Source organism: Rhea pennata, chromosome 1, assembly GCF_028389875.1.
Source record: "Rhea pennata isolate bPtePen1 chromosome 1, bPtePen1.pri, whole genome shotgun sequence".
NCBI classification, from domain to species: Eukaryota; Metazoa; Chordata; class Aves; order Rheiformes; family Rheidae; genus Rhea; species Rhea pennata.
The window spans coordinates 70,043,710-70,058,552 of NC_084663.1; the positions used below are offsets into that span (position 1 = coordinate 70,043,710).

The window sequence follows — 14,843 nt, forward strand, 5'->3', positions numbered from 1 at the left end:
TGACCAAGACTACTTCTTAGCAGGGGTTCAGATGTTTCAGGCAGAAGACAACAAACCACTAGGAGCACCACAGAAACAAATCACAGCAACGACAAATTTTACCTGAAGTGAAAACATTGATGAGACTAGGACAAGCTTAGATCCCATCACATATCTGTAAATATTAAAGAGCAAGTGAACTTCTTTGATCTCACTTACTTCTCATGTTTTTAGAACAGCTTTTACGCAGCCAAATTGGGAGGTACATTAAATACTGTTTCATTTTCCTAATGGCTCTGGACCTGTATTAACAAACAATGAAAAGATACTGCTGATATCTGACCTGGAGCCTCTCCTTGCACTTGAGCCAGCTCCTAGAAGGCCAAGGAGAGGCGAAGGGCACGCTGATGGGAGTAGCAGCAAGCATCGGGCCTGCTTTTCTACTTGCTCAAATCTTCAAAAATGCTTTTACTTGCAGGAGCAGAAATGAGAAAGTAATACTCACAAATCCCCATGAGTCATCCCTTTATTTTCCTATTAAAACATTCCTGAGCTACAGACATTAAGGCTCACAGTGATACTCGTACAGTAGGTTAAGTCCGAAGCATTTGGGAGCTACAGGAAAAATTTTCTCTCTCTCTCTCTCTCTCTCTCCTGCCCAACAGGGAACCAACCACACAACCTTCACAATTAAGTCAGCTGCATGCAGCTCCTTTACACTCACAGAATGCTCAAAAAAGTAATACATTTGCTTTCCTGCAGTGCTAGCCTAAAATCCATGAATGCTATCACTTTGGATTTTTAAGAGATAAATTCTGTCTTACGTAAAACCAGCACACTAAAAAGAAAGCCTCGGAAAAATAAATAAATAAATAAAGTTATCTGCACAAAGCCTACTTTAAGTTACTGAGTTTCCATCTCCATTTAGAAGAGCCACCTTCTTCCACTGTAGCGACAAACTCTTTAACATCTGTAACACCCACTCTCACTCAACAGATCTCATTGTTAAAAATGTGATTTTTTTTCCCCTGAATAGTCTGTTGAAATACTCAAAGGTTTCCCTGTACCTCAAGAAAACAGGTTCAGCATTTCACAACCCAAGCTTTATTAGGTAACACAGCAATTTCCCTAGTTGGTCAAAAAGTTAACCTGAGTGAAGCTCTAAGAACAAATGCAACTACAATTCCCTTTCATAGCATTAGTGATGAAGACGCCTGTTAAATATCAGAAAGCTACATAACATAAAACCCCATAGAAATGGATGACTTAAGGTGAGATGTACAAATCTTAAAATACTAATACTCACCTTAAAATACTAACCAGGCACCTTTGCAGCTACAGACATCTGCTAACTTTGTCTATTTGGAACACATAAGGTTTCTGGAATTTATTCAGAAAACAGCGGAGGTAATAAATGCAAACAAAGCAATTTGTAATACGCTATTTCCACTTTAGATCTCAATCCTGTAGAGATTCACAGCATGAGTAACTTTAATTACACAGACAGTGGCATGGGGAGGGGGAGCAGGGGAAGGGCTTAAAGTGTTTAACTGACAGCACTCAAGGCCCTTAGTTGGCTAATATTTTAAACTTTTACTAAAAAAATTAGATTAATTATCAAATAACATCAAAGGCACATGATTAGTGATTACTGATTGTGGGCTCATGGGCACCACCCGATAAAAACAGATCCTCAAAAACTAACGCTAACAACGTTTGCATTTTTAACTGACTAATTTTTGACCCCCCAGATGCCACAACATACTATTACAAAAACAAAATAAAACCCACAGCGCAGATGTGAAGGTTGCTTCATCCCCACCATCCCAGTCTTTCCAAGAGAACTGTGACTAACCTTGCAAGGGAACAGGGGAAAATGCACAGAATCTCTAGAATACCAGGGACCATAAAAGAAATCTTTTCTAATCTTCCAGCTACAGCAAGTCAAGAGCTTTACTTTGCAAACAGTCGGACAAATACTTAACCACAGGCACCCCGAGTAATCTCACTGACGTAGAGGAAACTTTAAATGACCAAGTGCTTCAGCTCATGTATGCATGCGACAGTGAGAAACCCAGTAAGGACTCGTGACCATAGCAAAAGCTGAAGTTCCTGCCAAGATGTAAAATTCAAATGACAGTAACCATCTAACTTGAGATCCAAGGCAGGAAAATTAAATTTCTAAGTGTCAGGGTTAAATCGATATAGGTACCAAACTATGAGAAAATCAGTGTGTTGGATAAAAGAATCAATCTGATTGCAGAGCTGAGATAAAATAACAGCAGTTACTGCCCTCAGTGAAAGCAGGAACTCTAATTCTGGGCCTCAACAAAATTATTTCTAGTAATGCACAGCATTTAATACTTGTAAAAATGAAAGAATTAACATGAAATCAACACATCAGCCTCATACTGAACTCTTACAGTGCGAAAAAAAAAAAAAAAAAAAAAAAAAGGAATATATAACTGCACTGTTAGTTTAGCCACCAATGGTATTTTTAGTGACTTACAGTTTTAGTGGGCAGTGAGAAAGTATTGCCTTACCCTCAGAACAAGGGGTATTTCAGGCATCTCCTGATGCCTGCACCACAAAACAAACACTGTGCTTCAAAAACAGTTGAAAGTAATCTAGTCATAAGCTGCTGATTAGCTTCCTTGGGAACTCAGCTCAGAATGAGAAAGATGAAAACGCTAAATCCCTACGGACAAAGCAGACACAGAACTAGATGCCTATAAATTCAGAGGCAAGAAGAAATCTTGGTGTCAAAGGAAATATGAAAACCAAACCTATCTACCTGCAGAGAACACACACACACACAAACACAGCAACTTTGAAATTCTCTCTCAAACGACATATCCAGATAGGGTACTGCACACTGTTTGTACTGTAAGCAACACACTTCCTAGCTGTTGTATTTCTTTTCTGTCTGGCTACCCAGCCACGCAGAGTAAAGAGAAAAGGTTCTAGTGCACTCCAAAGTTTGGAAGGATCACAGATCCAGAGCTGCCATATTTCCGCCTGGTATGGCTAAAAGCTGCTTCTTCCAGGAAATCTCATATCTTTGACCACTCTTCTATAAAACAGGGTGACACAAGATTATGATAAGGCGTATACAAGAAGCAAGTGCTAGGAACAGAAACTGAAGTTAGCAAGCACTTTATTAGGTTAGTCTTTATCATGTGGACTTCAAGTCTTCTGCTATTCCATTGCAGTAGCTGAACAGAAAAGTTCTCGTATATGTAGTCTACTTTGACCTTTAGGGCACCAATTATTCATCTTCGGATGCTTAGGTTTTAATAAACTTTCACTAGCAGGGGAAAGCACAATACTTAACACAAGTGATTTGCCATCTACTGCTGGACTGGGACAGAATGAAAGTTAAGTGTATTTCATGAAGTAAGCTGTCATCCAAACAGAAGACTTCTATGGTGAAGCACATAACTTCTGTATTTTTTCAATCTAAATTAGATGAACCTTGGACCTTTCATCATCATTAAACACAGCCTGACACCTAACCATTATGGGGTGTTCTTACTCAAGGGGCGTTAGCTCTCTCCACTTAAATCTCATGGGATTCTCTGGATACTTTCAAAATTATATGCAATCAGAAATATTTATTCTGAATTATGAGAATGTGTAACTACAATCATTACGAATTATGTGACTAGTGTTGTCCAAAGCTAGCTATATTTCCACAGTCTCCATGAGTAAAAACAAGAAGCAGTTTGCTTGCGTAAAGCTTTGAGCACGCTATGTCATTACAAGAAACAAGTATGCTAATAATGCTATACTCATCGTGACCTGAGAGTCTGGCAACTGCTCCAGAACAGTGGCAACTACATTTAACTGAAACATTGAGTTTTTTTTTATCAACATTAAAAGAAAGAAAAAAAAATCTAAGACCACAGACATCAGGATGAGATATTATGCTGCATCTTCCTTACATCTTGGAAGCCCTTGCAGTCCCCATTGCTCCCCAAGAGGAAAGGGCCACACCATTCCCAGCACGCCTCAGCAGAGGACCACTTCTCACAGGGCCCTGCTTGCGGCATTTCACTGGTATTCCATGGAAAGGAGACTGGTCACACAGTGCTGATTCTGTATTTCCACTTGTTAACTACAAAAATGGTCATTTTTATATTTTTCCATGTAAGCAGTCTTGGCAGCTGACAGATAGACGTTGCACAATCACAAACGAGAAGAAGGATGGTCAATAGGAAAGGGAGGAGAACCACATTTGTGATGACAAAAGGAAGGAGAGGCACAATTAAAAGACATTCTGTGCTGCAAAGAAACCCAAGATTCATCATTTCATTAATATTTCAGCAAAAAACATAAAAGTAGTATTTTTATCTTCAATATTTCACTTTATGTAAACAAAACAGGCCGCATTACAGGTCATCTTGCTGCACCTCTAAGACTCAGAGCTTTCAAAAGCCACAAGCCAACACAAAGCAGGGTTTTGGGGTGAGAGGGTTGATTCGGGAACAACACACTTGAGGCAAAACTTGTTCCATTCTTCTTCTATGCCTGCTACTGACTATCTTGAAGCTAGGGTTTAATGGAAGCTACAGCGCGCTGCTTTTTCACAACCCCACACAGGTTAGCACCCTTAGATCACCCTAAAAAAGACCACAAACCTGTCGGCCGCTGCGCACCCAGGTCACCCTGGGCGCGCCGGTGCCGACGTGTAAGCGAGCGTGTTGTGGCGGTGAGCGGAGGGGGGGAAGAGGAAGAACGCCAGGGAAAGTTATCGGGAAAAGTGGGAGAGGGCTGAACAGAGCAGGAGGAGGAAGACAACAGGGCACAGCACTGCAGAAGCACAGGCGCACGAGGGGATTAGCCCACCCTGAAAGCTGCCCTTCTCCTGCTACGAATGATTTGTGCCACCTTTGCGGGGGGAGGGGAAAGAACAGAAAAGATGGAGAGAAAGGCAAGTCACCTGGCAGCAGGTGAGGAAGGAGGAGGAGAGCTCAGCCACGGCGGCTGCCCTGCTCCGGCACCGGCGGAGATCCAGACCCGCGGCCGGCGGCGCTGCCGCGGGAGCCTGGCGAGCAAGGTGCGCGCAGGTGTGGCGGCCGCGGCCCCGCTCACCGCAGCGGCGGGGTGGGTTTGGGGGGGAAGAGGGAACACACACACACACACACGCACGTAAATCTATATGCACACACACGTCCGCAAAGGCACGGCGGCGGGGACAGGCTCCGGCGGCCGCGGCTGCCGCCAGTGCCCCCGCGCGCAGCGGCGCGGAGTTTCCCCGCAGCCCCTGCCCGAGTTGCAGCCGCGGAGGCGCCCAGCCCTCGCCCCGCACCAGCTCAGCCTGCCGGGGGCAAACGCGCCGCAAGTCGCCGTGCCGCGGCGCCGAGCACTTAGGGAGGCTGTAGGGAGGGTTGCGGTTTTTTTTTTGTTTTTTTTTGTTTTTTTGTTTTTTTTTGGGGGGGGGGGAGGTGGGAGAGGAGGGGGAAGAGGGAGAGACGGGGCTCGCCGCCTTTGTGCGCCCCTTACCTTCGCGGATGCGCCGCGCAGTGAGGGGCGGGGGCCGGTCCCGGGCTCCGCGGGGGGCTCCGCCGCCGCCGCCGCAGGGCTCGGGGCAGCGGCGAGCGCGGCGGCTCCGCGCCGGGAACAAAGTGCCGGGGGCGGCGCGGGGAGGGCGCCGCCGCCGCCGCCTCCGGTCCGCAGGAGCCGCGGAGCGGAGCGCAGCTCCCCCTGCCGGCCCGCCCCCCGGCCCGGCCCGGCTCGGCCCAGCCCCGCGCAGCCCTGCGCGCCCGCCGTGCCCCTCACCACTCCAAAGCGAAATCCTTCCCCGGGGCGGGGGAAGCGCACCCGCAGCGCCTTCACAGCGAGCAGAAATCCCCCTTCCCCGCTCGAAATCCCCGAGGAAGGCGCTCGGCCGCCGCGGCGCCCGCGCGGACCCGCCGCGCTGCGCACCCGGCCGAGGCGCAGGTGCCCATCACCGCGCCGCGCGCCCTTGGCCCCGTGCGGAGGCGCCCGCGGCGCGCCGGCACCTCGCCCGCGTCCTCACTCCGCGCTCTTGCCACGTTCGTGGGGTTTGGGTTTTTTTTTTTCTTTTTTTTTTTTTTCCATCGCGAGCCTTATAATGCTGGTGATAGTAAGCCGCTTCCCTGCGAATCTTACGTTGCCGCTTACTTCATTTCCAAAGGCGACTCAGGAGAAAAGCCAGAAAACATTAATCTCACAGCATCAGACGGATGAAAGGAGCCGCCCCCCCCCCCCCCCCCCCCCTTCAGGTAATACTCGAGAGAGCGAATCTGATCTCCGAGGCGCGGTTCCGGGTGTTTGAGAGGATGGCACGGGCAGTCCTGCAGGACCTACACACCTGCACGGTCCGGGAGCCGCCTTCCAGCCTTCCCCGAGATTCCTCGCGAAGCTCGGAATTAAAGCAGCGCATAAATCTTTGCCGGTCTGGAGCGAACAAATAACTACTCGCAGGGTTGCGCCGCGGTTATGCAAACGCAGCAACAGGTCCTTTGCGCTCTAAAGGCTCTGTGATTGCGAGCTCTCTTCAAGAAACCCACACAGGAGAAAGTATGAACGAAAGAAAGAGCAGCTGCTTTCTGAAATTTCCACTCAGTTCCAAGAAGTGAAACTTGGCAGGTCCTGGCTTTTTATAACACTCGGTGGTGACTCATTTGCCGGGGCAGGTGAAGTCAGAGCCACCACTGCCAGGGCCGTGCCCCTGACTGCTTCTCCAGGAAGGACACCAGTTTTCCCCAAACACTTTTTTTTTTTAGAAAAGGAGAAAGGAAGGCATTTTGCAGTCACTGTTTGCGGTGGTAAGGTTGCCGAATCTTATATAGTGCCTCTCTTCCAGCTCCCCCTTCTTCCCTGGATAGCAGCCCAAGACCGCCCCCGTTCCAGTTCTCTTTAACAAGGGACACACGACACGTGCAGAAAACCACATGGGCTGGCAATACATGTAATTTTTTTTTAATTCGGGAAGAAAATATTTAAAAGGACCAGAGGGAACAAACAGGAGCATGGAAAGAAAATGGGACGTGAGGATGAGGAAAGGGAAGTCAGACGAATAAAAGAGAGGGGGGAAGATTTGTAGAAAAATGAATTGTGCTTAATCCTGTACATGTATCAGCAGCTTTTCTTCAGGATGTGTACAGCACATATTGATATTTATAAAATCATCTTTATACATTTATGAAGCTAATAATGCTGCCCATAGGAGATCAGAACATCATAACACAGGAGATGAAGAAGAAGTTTCATGTGCATTCACCTGTTTAGGGAAAATAAAGAAATATTCCAAGTATTTTGCCCCTATTGTAAAAAAAACTGAAGATATTTTCTCTACTGGGAACCTGCAGAATGACTTACAGATGATGAATGACTTACACAAGTGTCTGGCAAACCCAGCAGAGAAACTCTTTGCTAACTCCCCCTTCCTCCATGGAACTCTGCCAAGCATGAGTTACCTTGGCCCAAGCCAGCTGCAACCTCGTTTTCAGGTGCACGTGCGATGCAAGGCATGTGGATAACAAATCTGCACATTCACAGGGAGTGCCGTTATTCAGACGGTAGGGAAAATAGATGGGCAAGTATTCAAATTGTACAGTATTGGCTGCAGCAAGCCTGGAGATTCAAGATTAACCTTTTGATACTGGAATTTCCACTTTTGTTAAAAGCACATGCTCTCCCTCAAGTTTTCAAGATAAAAACATAAAAATGGGCACAATTATTTTCTTGCTTTTAAGGCATATGTAGCTTCACTAAGAAAAGGCCAAATTGTTCCTAACTTAGGACCAAAAAGTCTGAGGCTAATCCTGTGTAATCCATATAAAGGCAGAGAAACAAAAGGGGCTATTGGTCCAGGTTCCTTCGTTCTCTATGCTTCTAAAAAAGACAGCAAGAAAAAAGAAAAAAGAAATCCCAAATAGGGAACCAATTTGGTTGTTGCTGAGGTAAACTATTGCTGAAAGGTTAAACATGGTCTCATCTACAAAACAACACAGGTCAGAAAATTTGAAGAAGAAGCAGAGATTTCTGTAGTCCCAAAGTTAGCTATAGTCTGATTGGGATTTTGTTTGGGTTGTATCTGTTTTTAGAATATGCTCCTTAAAAGCATCTTTCTTTGTTTCATCTTTTTTTAAAATTATTTTTAAATCACTTTCAGTAGAATCTAAGAGGTGAATGTAACTTATAAACTCAGATTTACTACTTGAATATTAAAACTATGAATAACATAATGGACTCAAAACTGCTGAGATAGATTTGGTCTGGACATGTTGGGGATTTCTGTAAACATCTATAAGTATTAGACAGGCACTTCAGTTTTGCTCTCCAAAGACTAGTTTTTGGAAAACATTGCAATGTGTTTTTTTGCCAACAAAATAAAATATAAAATGAAATTATAAAACAGCTCCTCCCTCCTCATGGCCTTTGGAATATTAAGAACTAGTCAGTGGGTCTACTAGTCAGTAAATTAGTATTAAATTACAAAAGTTACTGATTTTTTCTTTAATGACCTTTCTTGGTCATGGTTCAGGCAAATTAAGTAAAGTAGAACAAAGATCTAAACCTGAAAATGAAAACAAATGAAGAACCTAGTGTAACTGTTTCTTTACAGACACAGAACTGCAAGCATAGTTCTGAACCACAGGGAAAATATCTGTGCTGTTCCCAAGTGAGTCGGTAACACCCTCTATCCCAGGTAAGGAGCCAAAGAAGCGCAAAGGATTCCCAGAAGTCTCATTTCCATCCAAGAAATGATTCTTCTGAAGAGCTTGAGGATATGGCAGGGAACGTATTCAAGCAGAGCAGGGTGGAGTTGCTTCATCCAAGCAGAGTCATGATGCTGAACCCCGTGGAGATTGCGCACAACTGTGATAGATAACAGCATCTTAAAGAGCTGCCATAATTTGTCCAAGTCATATCAGGGATTACTCCAGACTGCAGAAGAGTGTGGGATCTGCAAAGAGAAAAGGGACAATCGTTTGCCCTTGTGGTGCCTGTATCCCCAGGTCAGAGAATTTGGCGTCACACCTCTTGGAGGTTCTGTTTTGTGTTATGCTTAATTTGGAGCTTGCAGCAATAAATATAAAGTTTCCCTATTTGTTCTAGCCACCGAGGACTATCAGATTTTTATTTCTTGATCTGGAATATTATTATATACACGAGAGAGATTATTTGAGTGAGCTAGCTAGGATAAACGAACCAGCTGTTTGTTGTCCCACCTGAGCCCAAAACTCTTCAGCCAGAAGCTGCCATAGCCTATGACTTATAAGCTTGCCATGCAGTCATTCCAGTTACTAATGCATCAATTACAGACTATGTGAATTTATGGCTCAGATTAAAGATAAATGTGTGATGATAAAAAGCCTGCCAGTAAGACAGGGGTTCAGTGACATTATGAATTGGCAGTCACTTCAGCACAGTCCTTTGTGGACGATAATCAGCTAGTGAAATAACGTAAAGGATCTTCTTCCACTGAAGTCATGGGAAATGTTGCCATTAACTTCAGAAGGAATAGAAGGAGGCCCAAATCCTAATTTTATTTTATTTTATTTTATTTTATTTTATTTTATTTTATTTTATTTTATTTTATTTTATTTTATTTTATTTTGCATTACTCAATCTCTGCTCCAAGAGCTAGTTGGCTGACACTTGGATTTAGAAATCAGGGACTCAGTCCTGAAATAAAACTAAGGCACGAGAAAAGCCATACAGGAACGACTGACATCATGCGAGTAAAGCTCAGTTCATAAGCCATTACTAGATTTTGATCTGTCCCCTCTCAAGAGCTACACTGTGTTTGATGGATGAGACTCTAATTGAATTTAAACAAATAAACTGCAAGTTGCAAAGCAAACTCAAACAATGTTATGCATTCTGATGCCTCCATATTCTTATCTTAGGGGGACAAAAATGAAATAAGATGCAGACAATCAATCTTTTTATATCTATGCTGTGTTTCTTATAGGGAAGTATGACAGATGTTTTTTATTACAATTCTATATTTATTGGTAGAGAGGTAGAGCATTAAACCTCAGATCTATCTTTTTCCTTATATCTCATATTCATGAAAAAGAGGCTAGGTAAAAAGAAGAACATATAACTGAAAATATTTATTTGATCTGTTTTACTAGAATGTATAGATGTTTCTGGGTTTTGTTTTTCCTTCTAAGGCTTGAAGATACATTTCACCAGTGGAGGAGGGGGAATAACCTTAACTATATTGCTCATCCCAAGTCTTCAGAGTTCTTCAGTCAAGTGTATAAAATCAAGCGGTCTTTTTTTAATAAACACAAAGTGTTGATAAAAAGGATTGATGACATTTTTATTTTGGTTTGGGGCCTGTAGATTTCATATTTCTAGGAGAAATGTTGGAAGGAAAGAACTAAGTTTTTTTTTTCTGATGAAAGACAAGGTGTTGGTGCATTCACAGGACTATAGCCAATTAAGCTTTTAAGAAACATATCAGATATCGTTACCATAATAATAAAATCACTAGATTGGTCATCATTACTTTGTAAAGTGTGTTGTTGTTGTTAATTAAATCTTCCTCTCCTTGCACTGATTTTTAACTCTGAAAATACTGTAAGTCCTAGGCCATTTTTTTTAAGGACAGAGTAGCTGACGTGTTCGGCTGTCTGATCTATTTAGAGAATGTGCAGGGCTTCCCATGTGTGCATCTGTGGAAAAATCCCTCTGGTTTCAGCACACACTTATTTAGCTCTGATTGCATAATTTCTTTCATAAGCTGAGGGAAGTAGTTAATAACGCTGATGGCATTTTTTGGTTGTATAGCTCTTGCCACAGACCTCAGAATCGTCTACCAACAGCAATGGATATGGAGAGACAAGCCTCAAGTGTACAGAAGAATTAGGCAAGGCTTAGGTAATGCTGAAAAGCTGTGGCAGGGCCTGGGAGCTCACGACGCCGGTTCCTTGTACCAAAATGAGACAGTGTCAAACATAATTTCACGTTGATTCACAGGTGCAGTGCTGAGATTTATGACTGAGAAGGTTATGACAGATTGCGAGGCTGTGTGTATAGCTACAAATGCTACCAGACTCTACAAGCTTTTTCTTTCCTCGGGAAGGTGCCCATGAGGTAGTTTCATTTCCATACAGTTTGCAGATAAATATGCGTAATGTCCAACTTCATAATTGCTTAAGTCCCTGAGAGATGTGCCAAGCCTACAGCTGCATTACTCCAAGCTGTGATTTTGCCTTAAGGCACCTCAAACCCTCTGGTAAGAGCAGACTACTAAAGCAATGAGGACCTTCCTTTTCTGAGCTTATGACAAGTGAAGTCAGGGAAAACTAGTAATTAAAGAGGAGACTAAATCCCAACTTGTATGCGATAATCAGTCAGCCAGCAGTAGGTTTCGTACTGAGGCATGGATCGCAGCTGTTTGTTCAGATACACTGGGGCAATGAGAAGCTACCAACCTAAAGAGGCCTAATGGACACCCTCAGAGCACAGAAAACATCAAAACCATGCTTTCAGAAGACAGAGTGTAATTACTCGTATTTGCCCAAACTCCATGCATGCTGCAGAAAGCACTGCAGAGCAATAGAGGAAATACTGAGAGAATATAAATGATATGTCAGACAGAGCACATTTGGAAAGCAGTTTTACAATCTATCTTGTGGAAGCAGGGGATAATTTTCTATTTTAATCACCTGACTTCTCCCGTGGCCTGTTCCTGATTGTTACTGTTTAGGATCTTGTCGCAAAGACTTTTGAAGCTCTTGTGAAATGTTTCTTCTTCTCAGATAGCTTTAAGTAAGTGGAGGGTGCTGAGGACAGTGACTCCACGCTCTAACTCACTAAAATATCCCCAATGCTATTGGAAATATTATGTATATGTTTCCATTAGCATATGCTATACTAAGTAGGAAACATCGTTCTTTTTCAGCCCCTTGCGTTACTGCGGCTTCATGTAGCAATCAGGAGAGAGTATCGCTGGCTGTGTAACATCTATGTAAGGAAGGACTGAAGAAGTATTCAAAAAGTACACAGGAAAACTCCCAGCTGCTGGTCACCATCTCTTGCCAGACCCAGATCGTACAGGGGCCTTTTATAGCACTCTCCGCCACAAGTGCCATCGTATCGTCCCAGACTTTCTCAGCAGCACCAGGGCAAAGAGATCCCAGCAAATGCTCCGTGCCTGTGTCCCTTCGCCTTCAGGCTGCCTTCAGGCAATGGATATTTTGCTTTCCCTTGGTGGCTATTTGCCAGATTGCAGTTCTCCCTCCTCTTCCTCGGAACTGTCCCTCCTCCACAGTAGCCTCCTAGCCCCAGAAACAGAGGATGGACATTGCCAGTAATGGGCCACGGGCTTTGTGCTAACTCTGCAAGGCCTCAGGACATGTCAGACTTGTTCTGGGCCACCTGGAACTTTGCTTTAGCTTGTTTCGCTGTAACAGCAATTTTCTAATGACCAGGTGGCTGTTGCATTTGCTTAGGTTTTGCTTAGCTCTGTATGAGCATGTGGCACAATCATAATTTTTATATACATAACAGTAACAAGCTGATATTCTGTGTTGGATGAAATACTTACAATCTGAGAATAATGATGTAGCGCAGCAGCAGAAATCATAAAAGTAGGGACACAGGATGCAGTTCAGAGAAGTGCAGGCATCAGATGATGAAAACAAAGGCTTCAGAGGATAATACTGGAGATTTCAGAGCAGGATCAGTGGTGGCTAGGGGGTGTCCGTGGGGCCCTGACATGTAGGACTGCGATGACTGGCAGACTTTCTGTGCCAGACTGGCTCAGAAGGGCAGTGGCAAGGGGAGTGTAATGCCAGAGAATAAGGAGTAGATTTTTTGAGGTTTTGGTATAACATTTTTTAGTATAATATTTTTAATTGTATTATTAATTAAATTTATTTTATATTATTTACTATATATTTATATATAGTAAATATATATATATTTATAAGATCATTTGGCTGCATGCATTTGTGTATTGTAACTGAACTAAAAATAATAACTGTTGTATCTTAGCTAGACTGAAGATCTTAATCTTTTTAAGATGTATTAAGATGTATGCTATAGTCACACAGAGATAGGAGTAAGAATAAGCATATCTCAGATTTATTTTCTTTTTACATCAACAGAGAGTATTATAGTCCTAAAAAGTTATTGGTTTGTGTGTTCCCCTCTTTGCCAAGATGTTGCATATAGCATGACTTTCGAGATCAATCCTTCTCCCCTTTCTCTTGCCTCTTTTTTTTTCTTCTGTGACTTCCCATGACTTTGCCCACCCATTTATAAGCAAGTACATAAAACTCCTCATCAGCATTAAGTGATGAAGTGGTGCATGGGCCAAAAGCATTTCAGTCCTTTCTTGTGGCAGTAACGTGCTAGAAGTTTGAACTCGTTGGTGCTGGATGTCCCAAAACCAGAGGTTTGTTCTCCAAGACACAAAACTCCTGACCTCAACAGACCTGTTGGTGATGTGCAATGAATAGGAGACTCGCTGAGCTGACCCCCTCCCCAGGATGAGGCTCACTTCTCACACCAAGCTGGGCAGCACCAAGACCTCTCCCTGGCTCCGTGACCCTCTGTAGGCACCGTGGGATGCAGGGGAGCTGCACAGAGGGGCTGAGGATGGGGAAAAGCTGGAGTGCCCGACCGCAGTCAACAGGAACGTCAGCCAAATGGCACCCATGGGGCAGCTCGGCATCACCAGCCCCCTCCTCTTCATTTGGCCACAGACATCCAAAGCAGGAGAAACTTCCATGGGGACCCTTCACATTTTGCAATGGACTGACGGAAGAAAGAGAGGTGGCACCCAAGGATAATTTTGTTTACATAATTATTTTCTCACATCTTCTGTGGTTTTGGTTTCTGAAAGGGTGAGATTTTTTCCAGGCAGGGACTTCTCCTCAGATATATATATATACAGTGCCTAGCACAGCCAGGGCTTCACACTGAGAAGAGACTCTGTATTCTACCAAAATAGATGCAGTAATAATAAAAATACATGTCAGTCCTGCCTTTTTACATTATCCTGTGTTGAAAGAATAAGCGATCATTTGGCCAAAAGAAGAATTTCTTCTTCCTCTGGAGCGTTGTCAGCCACCAGAATTCACTCTTCCGAAAGGGCAGAGACACACAGACTGTTGATGAATTTAAAAAAGGGGAGTTGAATGGTCTTGATCAGGCAGCACTTGTGGCTGGTGCAGCTGGATGGAAACAAAAGGAAAAACTGAGAATGACTGAAACTCTTATAACACAAATGACTTAACCCCTAAAATGAACAATCCAAGAATTGGGAACACATTTGTAATACGAATATTTCTGACCTATAAGAAAAATAGGAAGAGGAGGAATTGAGTTAATCCCAGAGTAAAACAAACGAACGAACATCTATTGGAAATAACTGTCTAGATAATTTGGAAGACTCCCTGGAGGGACTGAATGAGCTTTCAGATTTACAACCGTGAAATAGTGATACATGCCAGAAATGCACAAAATGTATTGCTAGCTTACCTGATCTAACCAAAACCTATTTCAAGGATTCATAACTCACAAATCATTTGCAAATTTATAGGATCTGAAAAAACATTGTAGGCTTGTGACTGTTTTTTTTCCTTTAATTTGAAATCTTTTTTTTTTCTTTCTTTTGTCTTTTTTTTTTTTTTTTTTTTAATGGAGGTAAAGAAAGCGAACCTTGTGTGTGTGGAATATCCTTCCTTTTCAGCCCGGAAACAAAAGCAAGGCAGACAGAAATGAAACAGTCAGTGGGATTTCCGCCCTAAGAGCCCAAATCTCTTTTGAAAATAGAAATGCTAACGTATTCAAATCTCTTTAAATTTATAATCCTTTTCTCTGTGTCTTTGTTGCAAAGTGAAAGCGATTCCTAAATTGTTTTGGTA

The 14,843-nt window shown here is 43.2% G+C and overlaps 1 protein-coding gene across 8 annotated transcripts in view; it reads right to left on the reverse strand.

The window, feature by feature from the left end:
- Positions 1–6,777, reverse strand: part of EPS8 (EGFR pathway substrate 8, signaling adaptor) — a 139,299-nt gene extending 132,522 nt beyond the window's left edge. For 5 of the 8 annotated variants that reach the window (XM_062591196.1, XM_062591179.1, XM_062591171.1 and 2 more), the window contains exon 1: positions 6,317–6,777. The gene's annotated coding sequence lies outside the window, so the exon portion shown is untranslated. Of the gene's footprint in view, positions 1–5,484; positions 5,588–6,316 lie in introns of those variants that run through there. The other 3 variants (XM_062591204.1, XM_062591189.1, XM_062591163.1) reach the window with 2 other exon arrangements.
- Positions 6,778–14,843: the final 8,066 nt, after the last annotated feature.